Genomic DNA, 19,194 nt, shown 5'->3' with positions numbered 1-19,194 from the left:
CGAGTGTTTTGCTTTGCATTACATTGCTAATTACGTATCAGCTATAATCAATTTAATAGGATAAGGAGTAACTATTCCAAGAACCAAGAATTTCAGAATAAGCAATAAGTCACTGTCATTCTTCCATATTCACCTCCAAACAATCATAAAATAGAGCCCAAAACAAATCCTGGAAAAAGAGAACCAGCAAAAAGACAGGATGAAACAATCTTTCAGCCCAAGAAACTTGGAAGATTGGCAAGGAAGGTCCATCTTATGCAGGCGAAAGGGGAGTGCAGTCCAAAATGGGAAGTATCCCTGAAAACTAGCAGGAAGTCCAACCTCAGCAAATCAGTGGGAGATCCTCAGCCCCTGTGTGATGGAGCAGACAAATGCCAATAACAAGACTCCTTCCCCCCACTCCACATGTCTTAACATAATCAGGGGAAATGAAAGACTCTATTTCCGAGAACCCCTATTTGCTACAGTATAGCCCTGGGGAAATAAGTATCTTCCAGTGGGCAGACCTCCATCTGTTTCAGTGCAGCTCCAGGCAAATATATCCTCCAATGGCCAGACCTCTACATGCTTCATCATAGCTCTGGGCAAACAGGCATCCTCCAGAGGCCAGCCCACTAGGTGCTACAGTGTAATCTCTGGGAAATGCAGAAAAACCCCAATGGGCCTCAGCATATGCCACCTCAGGGCAACATTAGCACGGCACCAGATAAATAGTCAGGGCTGGCATCCAATAGCACAAGAAGCCTGAGAGAGTACCCCTTCCCCCTGGGGAACACATGTTAAATTAAAAGGAAAGGAAAAAAGCTTAAAAAAGGATGAGCAAACAGCAGCAACAAAAAAGAATTTGGCCATGGAAAGTTAACATGGTGACAGGAAAGGCCAAGATACAAACTTAGAAGGGGACAAAAATATCAAACACCTATGGACAGAACCCCAAAGAAAAAATTAGAAGTGCTGTCAATCCCAGAAAGAACTCATGAAAGAGCTCAAAAAGAAGATGTAAAATTTCACATTAAAAATGTGAAAAAGAAATGAAAGTGAAGAAAAAAATTATGGACAAAAAAGAGTCAACAGCTTGGAAAACTGCTTGAAACCCTATTCATGATGACAAAATCTTGGAAACTGAGGGGATGTCCATTAATTGGAGAACAGCCAACCAGGCTGTGCTATATGAATGTAGTAGAATACTATCGTGTAATAAGAAATGAACAGTCACATTTCAGAAAAACCTGAAAAGACTTGTGCAAACTGATGCGAAGTCTGCAACATCATGTGAGGAACAACCATGAATGACTCGGCTCTTCTCAGCAACACAATAATGCAAGACAAGTACATAGGACTGACAAACGAAAATACTATCCATATCCAGATAAAGTATTGATGGACTCTGAATGCAGATTGAAGTACTTTTTTCACTTTATTTTTTCTTGCACTTTTTACCTTTTGGTCTTTTTCTTTTTCAACACCTGTGATGAATATAGAAATATGTTTTACATGATACCACATGTATAAACAATATGAAACTGCTTTCTGTTTTCAGAAGAAGCATGGGATGAGATGGAGGGAGGTAGAAAATCTTGTAAAAATGAATGTTAAATACTTTCTGGATATAATATTGGGGAAAAATAAAATACTATTTAATGAGTGGGGGAAAAAGAAGTAACTGTGTGATTTATAGCAAGAATATAGTCCTGGGTCAAAACCTATTTGCAACTGAAACTATGATGTTGTCCCTGGCAAATTCATGTGTTAAAGCTAATTTTAGAATGTGACTATAACTTTTATAAAAAGTCTAATCATATTAATTGTCTTTCTATTGAAGTATACTGGGTAAAAATTAGACCTAACCTACAATATAACCTACCTGCAAATATAATGAGCTGTCTTGCATATTGAGACATCATGTCCTACTTGAGCTACTGAGTGGGACATAGAATAACCTATCTATTTGCACCATAGATTGAACAGTTTAATCCATACATGAATCAAGAGAACTATAGGTAACTGTGAACTCTTTACCTCAGTGTCTTGCACCAGACTGGGTAGACTGCAGATCACCACCTTTGTTTCCTAATAAAGGTTGGTTTCTTTGCCCAAAAAGGCTTTCCAGTTTCTTTATTTCATTTGCAAGATGAAGAATTAATTTGTTGGTGTGAGAAGAGTTGTAGGAAGGAATGATTTGCCTAGGTGTACTAAAGAAGGGACATTTAAGTTTATCTTTTACGGAAGAAAGAGATTCTTTGAAGAACTGGGTAAATTCAGTATGTAAATCAGGAATAGAGAACAGACTGTTTAAATGCATGAATATGAGAGATGGAATGTCATACATAGGCAATGGTATATTAGAGCTGCATTTTACTGATTCATATGATCCTGTTATATTTTAAGAATAAGCATTTATATCATGAGAACTGGCAAATACTACAAATTAGAGTGTGATTTATGGTTTTGTTGATATTCTAGATAAGAACATCAAATATTGATAATGCCAATTGAAGTAAGTAGTGTGTCTTGCATTAATTTTTCCCTGAAAACTAATTGTTAAACATTTACAGTACACTGTCAAAATACAGTAGGTAGACCAATTTGGTTGGAAAATGAAAGGTATAAAGGAGAGTAATGGGCAATAAGAGTGGCAAAGTAAGCTCAGGAAAAATTATTAATGTTCTTAGAAGATAAAGAGAGAAGTTTGTATTTCATCCTAGACGTAATTGGGAGGCACTGAAGCTTCTTGAAGAAGAGTACGATATCAAATTGTGTTTTAGGAATGCTAATTTGGAAGCTACAAGGATGATGCATTACAATGGGAGAAATGAAGCAGGCAGACAAATTGGAAGGCTATTGTTACGATCCAGGTGAGAGGTGATAAAGACTTGGACCAGGGAGTAGTGGCAGTGTGAATGAATGGAAGGGGACATACTGAAAAAAAAACAAACAAAAAACTATGGACACAAAGATCACCAAGGCTTGCATAATTTCACATGTGGGATGAGAAATAAGAAGATCAAAGGATGAATTCTAGGTCATAAGGTTGTAATAGAAAGATAGTGATTACTTCAACAGAAACAGGAAACATAGGAAGAGAAGAAAGTTTATCAAGAAGATTATGAGTTCAGTCTGGGACATGCTGATTTTAAGACATCTATAGAACATGTTATTCAAAATCTTTTATTTGGAATTAGCACTCAGGATAGACAGAGAAAGGTAATGTGATGAAATTAATATAATGGAATTTAATAAATATATATCGTATATAAAATATGATATAATATAACAATATAATATGATATGATATGACATAACATGATGTGATCACATGGGCATATGCATGCATGGATCATCTATGTAATGATAACCTATAGATATAGAAGCTGATGAAATTAGCCAGAGAATAAGGAAAGAGAGAAAGAGAGAGAGAGAGAGAGAGAGAGAGAGAGAGAAAGAGAGAGAGAGAGAGAGAGAGAGAGAGAGAGAGAGGTCATCCAATAAACATGTATTAAATGCCTAACATCTGCCACAGTGCTAAGTGCTGGGCATACAAAATAGAGGTAAAAAGATAGTCCCTACATTCATTCATTCACAAATGAATCAACATGATTCAGGACAGAATTATGAATCTATCCATGTATAAATAATGAACTATGGATGATAATCTGGACCAAGAACATAGTCATACAGATAGCAGAGTATTAAGACAGTTGTGTTCAACAATATTTAAATCTAAAAAATGGCCAAGAAGACTGAGGACTGAGAAGAGGACACTGGATTTGACAAGAATGAGATAATAAGAAATGGTGTAAAGAGCAGTTTCAGTTGAGTGATCAGGTAAAGCACTACACTACAAAGGGTTTTGGAATGAGAAAATGAAAATGAAACTAGGCATTGCTTTCCAGGAATTTAGGGGCAAAAGGGCAAAAAGGACAAGAGATATGCAATGAATGTTTATCACTTTGATAAATTATCTAACAATACAGAACACTCATTCTATTTATGGTGCTGTTCAGTCATTTCAGTTGTGTCTGACTGTGACCCTATTTGGGTTTTTCTTGGCAAAAATATTGTAGTGGTTTGCTATTTTCTTCTCCAGCTTTTTTTTTTTTTACAAACAAGGAAAGGGAGCCAAACAAGTTTAAGTTACTTGCCCACACAGCTAGTGAGTAGGGCCACATTTGAACTCAAGAAATGAGTCTTACTAACTCCAGACACAGCAATCAATCTACTGTACCACTTAGCTTCCTTTATATACTCCTTCTCAGGGATACCAGGTATATCTCTATATCACAAAGAAACATTAGAGTAAGATTTTAACAGAGGAAGCACTCTAGATCTGAACTCACAACCAACAGGTAGGACCTGACAGAGCTTGACCTCCAATGGCATAGACTTGATGAAGTCAACTCTATCAAGATGAAAAGGCATCAAGCACAAGCTTTGATGCATTTAGTCTACTTTTTGAGTTCCTCTGTAGTTAAAACTGGAGAGATTTTTTCCAAGAATGATGGCAACCAACCAGTAATGAAAAAAAAGTACAACAACTTATAAAGTAGACAAAAGTAAAAAATATATCTCTCAGTCTTATGTGATAGTCTTTAGATTCCAAAACTGGCAATGAGAGTAGTGAATTATGGGTCAAAGGTGCTGAGTCTTACATAGTTCTTAGACTAATTGCAACCATTTATTCATATGTTAATAACTGTGTGTGCATACTTTCTTGAAGGACCACCAAGCTGACACAATGGAAAAATTAAGCTACATTCATACTGATCTTGTCACTACATTTGAGACCAGAAGCAGTACTGAAGTTACTGCCAAAGGGAAGTGGAATACAGAAGTTCTCAGGAGGCTAAACAAAAGTTGATGGCTCTGGTTTTGTCATATATTCAGGGACAAGAAGAGCCTCTGTTTGGGAAGTTTATATTTCCTTCAGTCTTTGTAAGTAAACAGACCACCATGAAGGCATCTTCAGCCTTTAGACTACTATCTGTTTTAGAGAAGGAAGTAGAGTGATAGACATTGAAGTTCCCCACACTAAATAAATCTATATTTTGATACTTTGGTGTGAAATTGGGAATAAGGGTGAGAAAAAAAAACAACTCTATTTGTAAAATTTAGTTCATCATTAAAAAAATGGGGTCCCAAAATTTAGAGAGAACTCAGAAGTGCCAAACCTCCAAATCCTTCTTACATTCTCTAAACAGAGAATTCTCACTATAAGTTGCTGGGTATTACAAGTACCAAACAGTGTTTTAAAAGTTTTATTTCAATGCATGGAGAGTATCTGGTTGCAGATCTAGAAGTATTTTAAGAATATACTATGTGCAGCAATAATATTGACTAGTAAAAAAATGACCAAGTAAACTACCAAACCAGAAGAATAGCCATGATGAAAAAACACTTAAGGTAATAATAGCAGTTCACTATGAATCTCTTTAAATAAGATATTATCCATTTAAAAATTAGAAATATGTTCATTTATTCTGTCAATCAATATTTCTTATATAATAAAATTTATTGATACAAAAGAATGTAGTTAAATTCAATAAATGTTTAAATGACTAATATATAAAGGCACAATAACATCATAGTCTCAACCAAAAGAAGTGCAAGATTCAAGGAACTGATTTCATCTAGGAAATAATTCATCTCTTTCATAAGCAGAAACATGGTACACTATGGCAACAGTAATTATGAGTACCACCTTTTTTTATTAAACATTGTGGGGAAAGAATAGGGGCAATAAAAGGCAAGTCAAGGCAGCAAGCATTTATTTTGTATTGATTAGATGCCAGCTGGAGATACAATATTATCTCAAAATTCAATTCAATGAATACTTATCAAGAATCTAATATGGGAAGCACACTGTTCCAGGCACTGCAGACATCCTGACACCATTACAGATTAATGATCTCATTGATGTCAGGGATCCTTCTATATATATATGTTTAACAACCCAATGATACTTTCTTTTGTATTAACGTTTTCCAAAATCTCCCATAAATCTGACAGTCTGGGTACCTTCTTTTAGATCTCCTGAAATTCTCTGTATAATCACCCTTCATTCTCAAGACATACTCATCACACTTTGTTTTCTAGTCTGTACCAAAAGATGTGCTGGTAAATGTTTAACTGGTTCTCCAAGGGAAAAAAATGTACATGACACACTTTGAAGAATAATCTACAGTATTGACATTTTTCTCCATCACTTTCTTAAGTTTATACAGTCAGCAGAATAACTTAAGTCCATATATGTAGCATTTGCCAACTTATGAGATATAAATGCTCATAATGAGCAGTTTTTCACAAACTTCTATAATCTATTTCTAGCACACTTCTCCCTATAATTCTCTGATGGCATTCTTTGAGATATGTCCAACCTAAATATTCATATCTCCACTGATATTTGAGGAACCTAGATTCATTTCTTAAATTCCTTGGAGGATGTTGTATTTCAAAGTTCACAGTCATGTAACATTATAAGCTGAATATTGATCATTTAAAAGGTAAACATTTATTTCAGGGGAAATCTCTGAATCATGAAAAGCACTAATCTATTTCCCAGAAGTAATATAGATCATTTTTTAAACTTTTCATTCAATCCTTGGAGCAGTTCATCTGTCATATTTTTCCAAGTTATGTGTATTAATGAGCCAGTCCTTGTGAGTGGCCCATCTAAGTATATATCAGGTTCTGAATAATAAGTGTTCACCACTTATACTTTGTTTTTGTTTTGTCCTCTGCAGATAGTCAGACCAAAATTGTTCTTGAAGCATAAGGATCTTGTCTAAGAGTATTTTAGGATTTGAGAAAATCAGTCTCATTCATAAAAAAATAACATCTGGAGAATTTAAACAATTAGATTCTATATTGGATGTTTCCTTATTGTGTTTGTCCTTCCTTGCCAAAGAAGACCATGCCACTAGGGAAATGACGACGTGACTTGTACTTGATTTTGTTTTGAGTGAGGGAGGGCTGTGCAAGGTCACCAGCCTCACTTTCTCCTCCTCAGCCATCTTAATCCAGTGACCAAATATTCACTGGAGATGACCCAGGGTGCACTGGGAGACACTGGCCCCTTTAGGCCAACGTCTATTTAGATACTAACTTAGGGTGAGCTAATGACCATTCATTGAATAGGTCTGTTTAAAAAGTAGCCAGGGGATGGCCCTTTCAATAAGGCAAAGAAAAAGAAAGACATCAGGCTGGGAGGGAAACAACAACAGTTACTACTGATAATCACTCTTGTGCCAGGAGGGTCCAGAAGAGAGCCCTTAGGCAGCGGCCTAGTGTCTTCCAGCATATGTGCTTCAGAGTGTAGTATGTTTAAGGTTTTGGGAAGGGAAGGCAAGACCTCCTCTCCTGTCTGTCTCCCCATGGATGTTTCCTATGACTATGATGAACAGCTGTGTTGAAAAAATGTTACCCTCTTATAAGTTAGAGACACAAAAAGAAAAACAATGCTGGCCCTCAAGGAGCTTACATTCTGCCTAAAACCACAGGAAAGCAATTGAGGAAAAAATGATTTTGTAGAGAAGTAGACTCTAGATCTAGCTATGTCATATTAAGCTAAAGGCATCTTTAGATGAAACGGAGAAGAGTATACATGCAGTTAGAATCTGCAAGATTTACTTTTTTCCTATGTAATAATAGTGGATCAAATTATTTGGATTCGATTCTATTAACACTTAATGTTACGTTTGATGGAGATAATGTGGATATACATGCTTAAGATACACATGGAAAAATCAGCTTTGCATCACCAAATATACATAAAAGAAACTCATGTTAGATATTCTACTCTTTTTAAAAAAAGACAAAATAAATTTCAAAATAATTCAGGGGAGGAACTCATAAGAGAATGGAAAAGAGGCTAAACAGAATCCCCCCCCTCCCCAATGAGGAGGACTGAGATGACAGCTTCTACTAATCTTTCTCAATCTATACACACATCAGAGGTTATTGATGCTCAGTTGTTTCAGTCTTGTTCCTTGATCAAGATACTGGAGTGATTTGCTATTTTCTTATCCAACTCAATTTACAGATGAAGAGCTGAGGTAATCAGGGTTAAATGGCTTGCCCAGGGTCACATAGCTAGTGTCTTCAGCCAGATTTGAACTCAGGATATTATACTTGATGACAGCATGTGAAGTGAGCAGATGTCTTTTTCAAAGGATTTTCTACCTCAGGTCATATCTTGATACTTAAAAAAACAATAAAATAGAGTAAATAGCTTGCTCCTCTGTCTTTTGTTTATTAATTTTAAATTTTAAAAAAGTCAGAATGATAACCTGAAAGAAGTATTATACAGTGAGAATGGTATGGAATTTAGAACCAGAAAATATAAAGCTAAATGGTGACATCTACTTGGTATCTGTGTGACTATGGGAAATCAATTAAATTGAATTAGTCCCTGGGATTAATTTCCCTATGTACAAAAATCAATAGATTGGATAAGATGGCCTACAAAGTCCCTTGTAGTCCTAAATATATCATTTTATAATCCTATGATTTGTGCTTATGGTATACAATTCCACTGTTATGGATTATTTAAAGAATAGATCCCAAGTTATGTGTTAATCATAGTTAAAATATGTAATCCATGTGTGTTCAACTCTCATCCCAACTCCCACTCTCAGAGATGATTCAGTTTCTCAGAATTAAGCTGCATCTCCCACTAGTGGAATTAGGGGGAGTGTTCAAAGGTTACAGTGTAATACCATTGTCTCCAGGCCATGCTGGTCTCTTCCCCCCAGGGCATCAATTGAAAGTAGTTTATTCAGTAGCTTTTAGGAAGGGGTATTTATTAAGGTAGTAAAATCAGAATATTTGGTTTAAAATAAAATATAACCTGTGAGATACTCTCCCACTTGTACGTATGTGATCCAGTTGTTTCTCAGGTGGTCTGGTTCCACTGTTAATAGAGGAGCAGGAACCTCTGCTGAGACACAGCACTTCCACTCATGTCCTGAATCAAAGTACCATATTAATCAGGATAGTGTGGTAGATGTCTGTCTTCTGACAGAATCATTGCCAGAGGGTCTGTCAGCATCCCATATATATATTAGAAGATGTGCCCACCACTGTCTTGGACTTGGTTAGTGGGGTTCCAGAAGGAAAGGATGGGTTCTTAAGTTACTCGGGGACAGATTTATTGGTAGTACATTGGCACTTAACCACAGCTGGCATTGGAGGTTTTTATGCCTTAGTCTCATGTTCCCTCTTATTGGAGGGTTGGAGTGCCTTCCTTTATAGAGAGCAGATCACAGCACAGGGCATCTACTGTCTTGCTTAGTTTCAATTCCACGGAATAAGATGCCCCTATGCCATCTACTCACTAGTCTTCTGCTTCCTTCCTTTTTCCTGACTCCTTTTGTGTGTTGTCTGCCTCTTTAGATTGTAAGCTCCTTGAAGGCAGGGACTGTATTGTGTTTCCAGAATTTAGTACAACTCCTGGCACATAGTAGGAGCTTAATAAATGATTATTGGGTTAAGGAAGTGATATTCAGAGGCAAAAGTCTGGGGTGACCTTGGAAAGTAGTTTAAGGAGCTCTAGGAAATAATACTTTTAGGGAAGGCAGAGTTTCCTCCAGCATATGTCAAGAGTGGAGAGTAAGCTCAAAATCTTAGATCAGAGGTATAAACTTTTGGTTGGAATCAGACTACATGGGAGTTTTAGGCTTTAGTCTGGGTAGGTGGGAGGGTCAAATCCTATCAAGCCAGGGTGTAAAGTATCAGTGGCTGTATCCTGGGTTGATAGGCCTTGGCATTTACTGAGAGAGACTGGGGAGGGGCGGCGCTTGGGTGCTCTTCTTTATCCATATTTGTATCTCTGAGGTAAATGGGATGAATTCACCTTGCTGGCTAGTAAAAGAAGCTTATCATTTCCAGAAAAGCATGAGTTCAGGAGAGTAAGGTACGACCAACAGGTTTCCAGAGCAGCCAGGCTATTGACTGGATTAAAGTGGAATTACAAGGTGATCTGAAAGTTGCATACATTTTTGATGGTATACACTATGTTTAGCATGCTAGTGTTAAAAGATTCCCCAAGCATTTCATTTTCTACACTGAGGGAAAGTGGTCTCAAGCTTGCTAAGCACTTGTAATCAAGAGGTAATTCACAGTTCTTGGTTGCTTAAGACCCTACTCTTAGATATGGTACAGTCTCTTTGTTGGACTTCCTCTCAAACCATTGAATCCAGTCTTTCCATGGCTTTTAAAGATATAGACACCACTGTAAGCAGTATTGGACATGCCATTTAGGACATCAGTTAGAAGATGGAGAGGTTCAACATCTGGATCCTTTGCAACTGACAATATCTTTCTCTAGGTAAAGTGGGAGGGGAAAAAAAAACTGGCAGAGTTTGAAACTTCTTTACCTCCTTCCCCAAATAGTTGCTTTTCAATTATCTTTTGGAAAGACACATATTCTAATATTTGGTGTTTAGGGGTGCAGTTGAATAAACTAACTTGATGCTTTATGTAGGATCCAGAGGGCTGTGGGGCAGGGTGGAGGCAGCAGAAAAGGGGGAAGAAAAAAAACACAGCTTCTCATCTGGCATCATTTCATTTCATCAAAGATTTTCAAAGACATTTCAAAATTAGTCTAAGGTTTTTAAATTCTCTAATTGAAATGTGTTCTCACCTAGTTAAACTTATCAAGCTAAAATGTGGTGGCATATGTAAGAAATTCCACCTTATGCATAAATGATGATTTATAGTTTTCAAGGTGATTGGCTTACATTATCACATTTATGTTCACAGAAATCCTATTTTGGTGGTAATAGAAGTATTATTAGCCTCATCTTATAGATAGGGAAACTAAAACTTAGGTACTCTGTCCCTGTTCACACAGCTACAGTACTAAGTATCAAGTGAAACATTTGAGAAGTATAATATTACTTAATGTCTGATGCTGCTGCATAGATAACTATTTTGTTATCTATTCGATATTGACTTCAATTTAGATATAAAACAAGGAGGAAGATACTTATCTGAACTTTTCTATAGTTTTATGAACTGTGTCAGGTACTAAGCCCCAACCAGAACAAGAAGAAATCACTGTTGAAGGTGAGGTTTTCAAAACTTTCCTATTCTGATGGTCATATTGTGCATCAGTGATAGCAGTGGCAGCGGTGATAGAAATAGTAACAGTGGCAATAGTGGCCACCCATGACTGCGGGATCCAGGGACCCCTGCTCTGACTTGGGCTGTCAGCCCTGGAGCAGAGATACTAGCACACCCCTGTGTGCTCAGGTCTATGCACTGGTGCCGAGCAGCTCTCTTTGATGGCTCACTGTGAGACCTTCGTGTAGCTGTCCATCTCCTGTGATCATCTCATCTATAAAGACATTGGCTCCAATTTCAACTCACTGTGTCCTGCTACAGGATGTGGGTGGTGGCAATTGTACTGAGCTCTGTATGGCACAACTTGTCAGGAATTGCTCCAGCCCTAAGTTTTCTGGACCATTGCTAATCTACTATTGCTTTGAAATAATCCAAAAGTTGCATTTTAGTGCCTATGACAGTAACAAGCATAACTCCTGACCTCGGAGATGATCACTTCTTGGGGGGAGTCAAATGCACTCTAGAACAGATTGTATCTAGTCAAATGGTGACCCTGCCCCTAAATATTGAAGATAGGACACCATCAGGGCAAGGAGCCATCATGATCTCAGCCCAGGAAGTGAAGGACATTCAAGTGGTGAACATGGTAGTGGGGATCAGGAACCTGGGATAGAAAGACTTTCTGGGCAAATCTGATCCATTCCCTAGAGTTTTACCAAGAGGATGAGGGAAAGTGGCATCTACTGTATAGATCTGAGGTGATTAAGAATAATCTGAGCCCTCCATGGAGCCACTTCAGTGTTCCTTTGCAGCATTTCTGGGTGGGAGAATCCAGCCTGTCTATCCAGGTATGCTGCTCATACTGACAGTGATGGCTCATGATGTCATTGGCTCCTTCCAGACCAATTTGACCCATTGCAGGTGGGTCACCCCGTGGAGTTTGATTGTCTTCATCCTGAGAAGTGGTAGAAAAGAAGAGTTCTAAGAACTCAGGAATCATCCGAGTTATGGTCTGTTAGACTGAAGCAGAATTCTTTCTTGGACTGTGTGATGGGTGGCTCATTGGTCAATTTCACTGTAGGTATGGACTTCAATGGATTCAACGGGGAATCCTTTCTCTCCAGATTCCCTGCACTACCTAAGACCCTCTTGTGCCAGTGAGTATCCAACAGCTTTGTGGAGTGTAGACTGTGTGATAGAGGACTAGGACACAGACAAACTGTTCCTGGCTTTTGGATTTGGGGCCCAGGTTCCCCTTTATTGGCAGGTCTCCCATGAATATGCCTTGAACTTCAATTCCAGTATCCCTTACCGCTTCAGGGTATTGTAGATGCCTATAGCCAGGTCTTGACCTAGATCTGGCTCTATGACCCCACAAATTTCACCGCTATTATCAACCATGTAGCTGATTTGCCACCCAGAGTGAACAGCAGGGCACTTCCATGCAATACTTTGTGATGTTCCTGCTAATGGATGAGGCTGTCTCAGACTTTGAGGACACAAAGGAGGCCTTGATCAGGGCCTCATGCCTGCCCATGTCTATCATCTTTGTGAGTGTTGGAGGTGCCCACTCCACAACCATGGAGGAACTGGATAAGGATGGGAATCCTTTGCACACATTGGCCCACGCAGTCCTTGCAGAGATGCCCTGGTAGCTCATGTCTTATTATAAGGCAAAGGGCCCCAGTGATACCTGCCAAGGACTAATCCCCAAGAACTACTCAATCACAGCACCCCAGACCACAGTATTCTTTCTGCCCATGAATATATCTGTGTCTCTTGCTTCTCCTGTTAGTAGGAGGAGGGAAAGAGCACCTTCCTCAGGTGTAGATATTCGCACTTGTGATTTTGGGATATGTATGTCACAAGCCAAGACACCCTCAACCTCAGCACATTTTGTATCTTTTTATATCTGTATACAGTATGCTTCTTCTGCATTCCTCTCTTCGTCATGTACACACATCCCCTGTGCTTAATAATTCAAAACTGAAAAAAATGAAAAAAAACTATTCTATTCTTAGCTAAAATTGTACAAATTAAAAAAGTCAAGAATACTATAAACTTCAATCCACAGTAAAACTGAGTCAGTTCAAACTGATCATATTTTGCCTACTATATTGTATAGAAAGAAAATTTATTAAATTTTTTATATTAAGTATATAGAGTTGTCTATAATTTTCATATTTTATCTCTATAACTTACTAGCAATGTGACCATGTGTGGGGACATCATGATACAATTAAACTTACTTTCCTTATCTATGAAATGGGTATCTTATCTTTCATAGCACCTCAGAGGATTATTATGTGGATATAATGAGATTGTATAATAAAGCATTTCCTAACAAAAGCTGTCCAGAAAATAATGGGCTACATCAGAAGGTAGTAAGAACTCTTCAGAAAAATCTCTCTCTCTCTCTCTCTCTCTCTCTTTCTCTCCTTTCTCTCTTTCTGTCTATCTCTCTGCTGTCTTTTTATTCTCTCTATCCTCTTAACTGTCTATCACGATAGAACTACAGGATTCTAGAATAAAGGGAAAAAAGAGCAGAATTTTAAAAATTAGATGGTACTTTCTAGTCCAACACATATCTGAACGATGTTCTCTCTATACAATCTAAGAAATAATCAATCATCCAGTCACTGCTTGGATTAAATTATGGAAAATTTATTACCCCCTGAGCCAAACCAATCACTTTTTTTCAGATTTTTTCATAGATTTTAGTATGAAATTTTATTTTACTTTATTCTTTTATTGACCTAAAATCAGCTGCTTTTTACCTTTCCTCTGTGCTTTTAGTTCTATTTCTTTTTTTTTTGGAGGGGCGGGGAGGAAGGGTAGGGTTGTGAGATATCCATTTGATTTAAAAGTTTAAGTATTCTTCAGACAGTACACAGATTTTCCAACCAAAGTTCTTGTGTAGCTTGTTCAGACAACTGAAATTGAAAGATGTGTGACAAATGAAGGTGACTTCTCACAAGTGCTCTTCAGCTAGTTTTTCAGCTTTTGTCATAGTTTCTTCAAAGGATCCAACCATATAGAAGGCCTGCTCTTGGAGATGGTTATATTGACCTGCCAAGAATTGCTGAACTCCCTTAATGGTTTCTTTTAGGGGTACTAACTTCCCCATGTGTCCTGTGAATACCTCAACAACCTGGAAAAGCTGTGACAAGAAATGCTGAATTTTCTGGACCCAAGACACCATCAACTTGTTCTCTTCAGACAACTCATCCGTACCAAGGATATCAATGATGTCTTGGAGGGACTTATAGTCGTGCAAAATCTTTTGCACAACTTGGGCAACATCATGGTGCTCATTGCCAACAATTTGGGGGTCCGTGATCTGGAAAGTTGAGTTCAGAGGCTCCACTGCAGGGTAAATGACCAGAGTAAATGGCCCAGGCCAGCACCATGATATCATTCAAGAGGTCAAAGGTGGTGACAGGAGTAGAGTCAGTCAAGTCATCAACAGGGATATAGATGGCCTGCACAGAGGTGATAGTTTCTTGGTTGTGATAATTCTAAAGTGGGCTAGTAACCCACAGCAGAGGGGATTTTACCTAGTAAAGCAGACATCTCTGACCCAGCCTAAATGAATTAGAAGATATTATCAATGAAAGCAGTACATCTTGAGCCTCTTGGTCTCTTGGCCAGAGTGAGGCCAGCTAAGGCAACCTAAGCCCGAGCAACAGGTGGTTCATTCATTTGGCCATATACCAATGCTACCTCGGAAGTGGAATCCTTCAGAATAATGACACCAGACTCAATCATCTCTTACTACAAGTCACTGCCTTCTCTAGTCTGTTCACCAACACCAGTAAACAGAATAACCACCATGAGCCTTGGTAACATTGTTGATTAGTTCCATAAGAGATACCATCTTTCTCACACCAACACCACCAAATAGATCAATTTTGCCACCCTTGGCATATGGGGTCAAAAGATCCACAACTTTGATGCCAGTGGCCAGGATTTCTTGCTCTACACTCATCTCTGTGAATTCAGGAGCTTCAGCATGAATAGTAGCAAAACTGTTTGGTTTTGATTGGACCCCTTTTATCAATAGACTCTCCAATCACATTCGTGATTCTTCCTAGGGTCTCAGGCCCCATGTGAATTTTGATTGAGGTGCCAAAATCCAGGACCTTCTGTCCTCTGACCAATCCTTCAGTACCATTCATCACAGTGGTCTGGACTGTTCTCTTACCCAGATGTTGGGCAACCTCCAAAACCAGCCTAGTTTCCATGTCCTGTTTCAAGGGCATTGAGGATGGGAGGGAGCCCCTCATCCAACTGCACATCCACCACAGCCCTAATGATTGTCACCATGTACCTGCTGGCAGTCCCGCTCTTGTGGGCAGGGGATGTCATGGTCACATAGTCTGGGCAGTCTGGAGAGCAGCCAGGCTGCCCGAAAGAAGGTCTGGGCTTGGGGCACAGGCACTGAAAGGCTCCTGAGGCCAAAGGAGCAGCAGTGTAGCTCATCAACCTCAACATGGTGGACTCTAAGGAGAGACTGTGCGCCTCTTAGTTCTTTCTATTCCTTGAACGCAAGTAGAACAATAGAAAATTTTTTGCATGACAGTTCATCAAAAAATGAAATTCTTTCTTAAATCTTCTCTTATCCAGTCTAAACATCCTTAGTTCCTTCATCCAATATTCTTATTGTATGATATCCTGTGTTTTCATCATCATGATCATATTCCTTTTGATATAATTAAGAATGTCAGGAGCGTTCTTGCTATGTTCTGGTTCCAAGAATGGACCCTAGTACTCAAGATGGAATATGAGAATCATTGAGTAAATAAACTCTATTTTCTTCCTATTTTAGTCCACTCTTCTCTTATTAATGCAGTCTAAATTCATGTTAACTGTTTGGACTACCATGTTACATTCATGTGTCATTTGGAGTCAGAAGATTTTGTGTCAAATACTAGCTCTTCCATTTTGTGAATGCATATCTTTGGTTGAATCATATGTGTGCATGTATGCATGTGTATATATGTATATGCATGCCTATATACACATGACATCAATGCACATATATGTGTACCATATATGTATATGCACACATATGTGTATGTGTGTGTACATATACATAAATATATGAGCATGAGGCCTTCCCCAATAAAATAAGTTACTTGAAAGTATGGGTAGTTTTAAATTTGTCTTTGTATACCCTGTAACATCCTTAATTCCCCATAAATAATATTTGTTTAATGAATATTCAATAATTTCTTTCAAGGGAAGGAAGATATCCAAGAAGGGACAAGGTGGAAAGATGGTTTGCACATCATAAACTGGTCATGGTTTGAAGAAAATTTGCTAGCTGGCCACAATGCTTCCCCAAATGGAGATTCAGAGAGGAACACAGGAATTAGAAGAGGAGACTGTACAGGTGAAACCATTATTAACAAGAGAAAAAGGCTACTGGAACAGAAGTGCCAAGACAGTCTGGCATAGCATTAACTTGACTAAGGGTGATAATGAATTAAAGGGCTATAAGTTACAAAAAAAGTGCTACCTTCCATTTTAGGAGAGTTTACTCTCTAGGAATTACTTATCCTTAAGAAATCACAAGTACAGTACCTATACTCGTAAATATCACTTTGAGTTGAGAGTAAAAAACATGTAATCTCACTCCAAGTCCCATAAATTCATTTTCTAACACATCCCACTCAATAATCACACCAACACTTACATGTGGAAAGAGTCCATTACACTTCACTCTCTGTACATGATAGAGAGGTAGAGAATACAGGTGCAATCTTTCAGTGAGTCAACAAATACCCATTAAGTACATACTATGTACCAAGAACTGTATTGAGCATGGAGGAAACGAAAAGTGGCAAAAGACAGCCTGTGATCTGGAGGAATACACAATCAGATGGGCAAGACAGCAAATATGCACAAACAAGCTGCATATGGTGGGATGGGAGGGATATAACCAAGAGGGAAGACACAAGCATGAAGAGGCATTGGTGAAGGCTTCATAAATAAGGGATTTATTTGGGAATTAGATAGCCAGTGAAGTTAAGAGATGTAAATGAGGAGAAAGCATTTCAAGCATGGGGAACAGACAGAGAAAATTTCCAGAACTGAGATGAAGTATCTTGTTAATCAAATAGCATGAGGCCAATTGAAAGGTATATATCAAGGTGTAAACTATATGGATACTGGAAAGGTGGGAGGAGGCTAGTTTATGAAGTACTTTGAAAGCCAAACAAAATACTTTGTCAATTTATCCTCGAGGTGATAAGGAATTATTATAATTTATTGAGTAAGGGTAATATGGTTCAACTTATGTTTTATAAAATTTACTTTATTTTCTGAATGGAGAATGGATTGGAATGGGGAGACTTGAGGAATTCAGATCCAATAGTAACCCCTCACAATAATCCAGGTGTGAGGTGAGCATCTGCATTGGAGTGGTGGCAGTGTCAGAAAGAGAAGGGAACATCTTTGAGAGATGTGGAGATGAAATCGACAAATCTTGGAAACAAATTGAATACAGAAGAGTGAGAGAGATTGAGGAGTCCCGGATGACTCCTAGGTTGTGAGCCTAAGGGATCAGGAAGAGGATGATGCCTTTTATAGTAATAGAGAAGTTCAGTGGTTGGGGAAAGGTTTACAGAGAAAGATAATAAGGTTCAGAAAATTACATATGGTCTCATATTTTGGTTTTCTTTTACTGTGCTTTGTTTCAAAGGAGGGTTAAACTGGACAGAATATATGGAGGAATGAATAATATGAAATTATCAATGCAATTTAAAAATAAAGTGTTTTTAAATTTATGATTTTGGCATTTCACAGCAAAGAAATACATTTTGTATTATTTTAATAAAGAGGGATCTTAAATTACAATAAATTTAGAAATAGAAGTGTAAGCAGTGTATGCACCATGAATTTGCTAATTGTTCTTCACTGCTCCAGGGAACAGCCAGGCTTGATAATAAAATATAATATAAGCAATGATGCCTAGAGTAGAAAACAAATTAACTAAAGACATTTTTGCATTTGCTTCAGTAAAAGGGGGAGATTTAAGACAATTCTTGGCTAAACTATTTTTTTCCATTGAAAGGTCTATTCTATATATTTTCTGTGAAAATATCTGGGACATATAATTCAAGTAAAATACGACATTTCACTTTGTATTAGAATTTCTATTATTACAATTAAAAACTAAAACATAAATACATTTGCCTTTAAGGTGACTTATAGGTGAAACAAACTGGCTTCAAGAAAATATCTCAAGCCAGGGAGATGAAAAATGATTCAGCCTGAACATTTAGATGAGTGAAAATACATCAAAAGCCTGAAGAAATGTCATTGAAAGAAATAACAGTAACTGCCTGAAGAATATAACAGGTTTCATTTTGAAATAGATTTTAAGGTAAGATTTTTCTCATCATTTTCAGGGATACTTGAAGCAACCATAAAAATGGAATTAGCCAGATAACACATAGTTATATCATTGTTTGTTTCCTTATACCACTGAATGAATTTAACTGTCTTTGCAACAGGAACATGAATTAATGTATAGCTTACTATATTTTGGCATATCCATCTGTCTTAGCCTGTCCAGCAGGTTGAAGTGTGTCTAATAGAAGATTGTGTAAAAATGATGCAACTCACTCATGCCACTAGTAACTTTGTATCTACACAATATTTTACCAGTGCCCAAGAGCTCTATTGGATTATAGATTTTTTAAAAAATTGTACTGAAGGGTGATGGAATACACTGTAACTGTTATATAACCCAATCTTATTTGCTGGATTATTTTTGAGTCCCATAGCATATTCCATAACAATTGCTAAGATTATACATTGATCCATACCTCATCACGTTTAGGAATTTTTAAAAATATTGATGATAATCACTTTCACCTCATTTTCAGGGTAAACTTTCCACCTTCTCTTTTCCCATCACCCTTCATATATAATTCTGAGAGTTCCAACTGTTCTGCAAGACAGTAACATATCTCCATTTTTTCATAAAAATGTTTTAAAATAAATTGTGTAATTTAATGTTCTTCGGTTACCTTATTAACACTAGGATACAGAATGGAATAAATTCACTTACTCAAAGAATATTTATTGATTGAAAGGTGATTATATCTGTACCTGGAGACATGA

At 37.6% G+C, this 19,194-nt stretch overlaps 2 pseudogenes; one reads left to right on the top strand and one right to left on the bottom strand.

The window, feature by feature from the left end:
* Window positions 1-11,282: 11,282 nt before the first annotated feature.
* LOC140512267 (copine-1 pseudogene) lies at window positions 11,283-12,716 on the top strand (annotated as a pseudogene).
* A 1,316-nt stretch (window positions 12,717-14,032) lies between these two features.
* On the bottom strand, window positions 14,033-15,555 carry LOC140512266 (ATP synthase subunit beta, mitochondrial pseudogene; annotated as a pseudogene).
* Between the last annotated feature and the right edge of the window lie 3,639 nt (window positions 15,556-19,194).

The sequence above is a fragment of the Notamacropus eugenii genome, chromosome 6, assembly GCF_028372415.1.
Source record: "Notamacropus eugenii isolate mMacEug1 chromosome 6, mMacEug1.pri_v2, whole genome shotgun sequence".
NCBI lineage: Eukaryota > Metazoa > Chordata > Mammalia > Diprotodontia > Macropodidae > Notamacropus > Notamacropus eugenii.
This window is presented reverse-complemented; position numbering and strand designations above follow the sequence as displayed.